The sequence below is a fragment of the Ahaetulla prasina genome, chromosome 2 (genome assembly GCF_028640845.1).
Source record: "Ahaetulla prasina isolate Xishuangbanna chromosome 2, ASM2864084v1, whole genome shotgun sequence".
NCBI lineage: Eukaryota > Metazoa > Chordata > Lepidosauria > Squamata > Colubridae > Ahaetulla > Ahaetulla prasina.
The window spans coordinates 6,035,465-6,039,683 of NC_080540.1; positions in this window are offsets into that span (position 1 = coordinate 6,035,465).

Genomic DNA, 4,219 nt, shown 5'->3' on the forward strand with positions numbered 1-4,219 from the left:
GAGATGCTCCCAGGGGATTGTGCAATGTACTGAGCCTTGTGTCTTACTATTTCAATGGTGTTGCACTAATCATATTATGTCCTAAAGCAGGGGTCTCCAACCTTGGTCCCTTTAAGACTTGCGGACTTCAACTCCCAGAGTCCCTCAGCCAGCTTTGCTGGCTGAGGAACTCTGGGAGTTGAAGTCCGCAAGTCTTAAAGGGACCAAGGTTGGAGACCCCTGTCCTAAAGGTCATGTCCTGTCCTTAGAATTTGGGTGGGGGAGTGTAAATTCTTAATCCCATCAGCCCCAGTGGGAGCTGTGGCTGAAAGTGTTTTATTTATCAATAGATTAGCCCAGGCTTTTTTAATGGGTACAAAATATCCATCTCTAGAGGCCTCTGCTTGAGGCTATGAGGCTGCTTTCTGCCTTTGTTAAAAAAAAAATTCTCCATTTTTCCTTTGGGGAAATATATTCTGCCTCATTTAATATTCCCCAAAATATTTCATTCTCTAGCAGAGGGGAGGGGCTTCCCACACACTTAAAGTCACACGAAGGTTATGGCAGTGTTTTTCAACCTTGGCAGGGTTTAAGATGGGTGGACTTCAACTCCCAGAATTCCCCATCCAACAAGGCTTCTGGGAGTTGAAGTCCATCCATCTTAAATCCTGCCAAGGTTGGGAAATACTGCTTTATGGGATTTTTTGTTGTCTCAAGTTTTATACTAGAAAGACAAGCTATGGCTGTGTTCGCTCAACATGCAAAATTGATTTTACCGTAGTTAATTTAACATGCTACAATTGGTTGGGTTTCTCCCAAAGCACACCAGCTTATTTGAATTGGCATGACACATTAAGCCACAAACAAGCCATGTTTAGCGGACTGTGCAAAGCTGCTCCGTGCTCTAGTCTAGTTATTCCTCATAGTGTAGCTGGCATAGAAGCAAAGCGAAGCTACAGGGGCTGCTCAGCTCATAGAAATACAATGTGTTAGTTTGTAGCTCAGTGTGTTGTGTGAATCAAGTTGAATTGTTGGTTTATAATTGATGCAATGCGGGAACCCAATTACACACGTTCAAGAAAACCAGGTATCTGAGGTTTGACTGAGCACAGGTTGGGTCACTCTTCATTTTTCTATCTCTATGGCGACTGAATTCCCCACCCTCAGCCTTGACTTCTGGTATGTAATCCCTTGAGGCTATTGGACCATAGAGATAGAAAAAGTAGAGTTCCTTTCATCAGAACAAAATAACAGAGTTGGAAGGGACCTTGTAGGTCATCTAGTCCAACCCCCACCACCCAAGCAGGAGACCCTACACCATTTCTGACAAATGGCAGTCCAGACTCTTCTTGAAAGCTTCCAGTGATGAAGCTCCCACCACTTCTGAAGGCAAAAGCTGGTCCATAGGTTGATTGTTCTCATTGTCAGAAAGTTCCTCCTCATTTCTAGGTTGAATCTCTCCTTGGTCGGTTTCCAGTTTCCATCCCTTATGGCTTTCAGATGCTTTTGAAAATAGCTTGATCCCCCTCCTCTCTGTGGCAGCTCCTCAAATATTGGAAGACTGCTATCACGTCTCCCCTGGTCCTTCTCTTCACTAGACTAGCCATGCCCAGTTCCTGCAACCATTCTTCATAAGTTTTAGCCTCCAGCCCCCTAATCATCTTGGTTGCTCTTCTCTGCACTTTAGAAAAGAGTCTCAACATCTCAAACTACGTTTTTTTTATAGTGTGGTGACCAAAACTGGATGCAGTACTCTTTAGGTGTGGTCTTACTAGGGCTTTATAGAACGGTATTAGTACCTCACTTGATCTTGATTGTATCCCTCAGTTAAGGCAACTTCTTAAATATCTTCAAAGAAAAACCAGAAAGTCCAGTTGCCTCTTGAAAAAAGCACCTGTGAGACAACCATGATCTGGATCAGGGGTCTCCAACCTTGGCAACTTTAAGACTTGTGGATTTCAACTCTCAGAGTTCCTCAGCCAGCCAAGCTGGCTGACCAAGTCCGGGCAAACCGGTAGTAATAAAAGCTATCGGTTCGGGTGAACTGGTAGTAAAAAAAAAATGCTACCGGTTCAGACTAACCGGTATTTCTGACGATCAGCTGTGCCACACGATTTATATTCGCTAGAAAGCAGGAAATCCTGCTTTCTAGCGAATCGAAATCACACGGCACAGCTGTTTCCCCTCCCCCCCGCTGTTCTACTTACCTTAAAAAAAGGCTTCTTAAGCCTTCTTTTTCAGTGCTGCGGGGTAGCGTCTGCGGTGCGCATGCGTGCAAAGCGTGTTTGGCACACACCACGCATGTACGTACGCAGCGAACTGGTAGCAGACCTCGGAGGATTTCACCACAGCTGGTGCTCGTAATAAAGGGAATGTTTAGTTAAAAAACAGCGTGCTTGCGTTTGGGAACCGGTTCAGAACACCTCAACACAGACCAACTGAATCTATGCCACCAGAACAATAAACAAACAGAAACCCAGGATTAAGATCGTGGGATCTTGACCCCTCAGCCATTCTGCAAGCTACAGGACACTTTGGAAGCCCTAATTCCCTCCTTCCCCCCTGGTCCCGACTTAAAATTAGGCTGTTGACACCGAAATCCAATTTAGAAAGACTTTATTAAATTTGGACGAAAGAGAGATTTTGAAGAGAAATAAAGCAGGGTGCGGTATAAAAAGAACGATTAAATAAAGTAGCTTCTACAATGCCTATATGGAATCACTATAAGCCAAGGTCCATTAACTTGCGTCCGACAGCATGGATCTCCATGTGCGTTAAGCCAAAGACGAGAGAAAGAAAGATTAAAAATACCTGCTATTACTTTGAGGTAAAGGGGGAATGGAGGGGGGGAGGAGGAGGAGGGCTGAAAGGAAGGGGGGAAACCCCCACCAATCAGAAGCTGGCAAGAAACGTGCTGGTTGAAGCCTCCCGAAAGAGAGGCGGCTCACTCATCCTCGCCGAGGCGAGAAACCAAAGGTGGCTGACAGGCTTGCTCTGGTAGGCCTCGATGTGGCGCTTCCAACAGGCCTTCTCATGATGCCAAGTTTATGGCTGCCTTTGGACCACAGGCAACTGCAGCAACTGCCAGATACATCCATGCAGGACTGGTACCATTTTCCTGATAGGGAAGAGCGCTTTAGGATGGAACCAAACTCAATTCCATCCCACGACCACAAACCTGCTCCCTTCAATGTCCATACCTCATTCCCCGTCCCAAAACGCCAGGCCCCAAATCCATACCCTGCACAGCTTGGGAGGGGGGGAAATCAAAACGAGCAGGAAGCCCCCAGCAGTTTCTCTTACACTGATGCGACCGTTGTCGGGACAAACCTTGGTTGGAACCAGAGCTAGCCAAAATGTTCACATTGAACTGGTTATAGCGTACATGCAATCAAAACGAGAGTCGTGCTCTTCGTTAAATCAACTCACTTAAAATATAATCCATTTAAAAAAAAATAAAATCGAAGAGTTAAGAAAGGGAAAAGGAAATAAAAAGCCACGATGGCTATAGAGACAATCAGTCCTATTCACCCTTCATACGATCGGTCTACTTCTCCAAATACACATCGCTGTGTAATTCCAGCTGTCCGTTAAGTGATGCAGCCCCGGGAAGTAACAGAGAAGGTACGACGCGTACCTGGTGGAAAAAACAGAAACTATCAAGGTGAGAGAGGAGCGTTATGCCTTCTCCTTCGAAAAGTCTTTTCATGCACGAGGAGTTTTGGTTTCGGAACAAAGCGCTTCCCACCAGTACTCAGACCATTTGTCTCCGGGCGTGGATTTTTTCATGCTTGTGAAGGTTGGAGCGATGGCCGAAGCATTTGCCGCAGACCATGCAACGGTAGGGAGTCTCCTTCGTGTGGGTCCTCTGGTGCGCATGCGTGCAAAGCGTGTTTGGCACACACCGCGCATGCACGTACGCAGCGAACTGGTAGCAGACCTCGGAGGATTTCACCACAGCTGGTGCTCGTAATAAAGGGAATGTTTAGTTAAAAAACAGCGTGCTTGCGTTTGGGAACCGGTTCAGAACACCTCAACACAGACCAACTGAATCTATGCCACCAGAAAAATAAACAAACAGAAACCCAGGATTAAGAATGCCATTAAGAATGGCTGAGGGATCTTGACCCCTCAGCCATTCTGCAGGCTACAGGACACTTTGGAAGCCCTAATTCCCTCCTTCCGCCCTGGTCCTGACTTAAAATTAGGCTGTTGACACCGAAATCCAATTTAGAAAGAC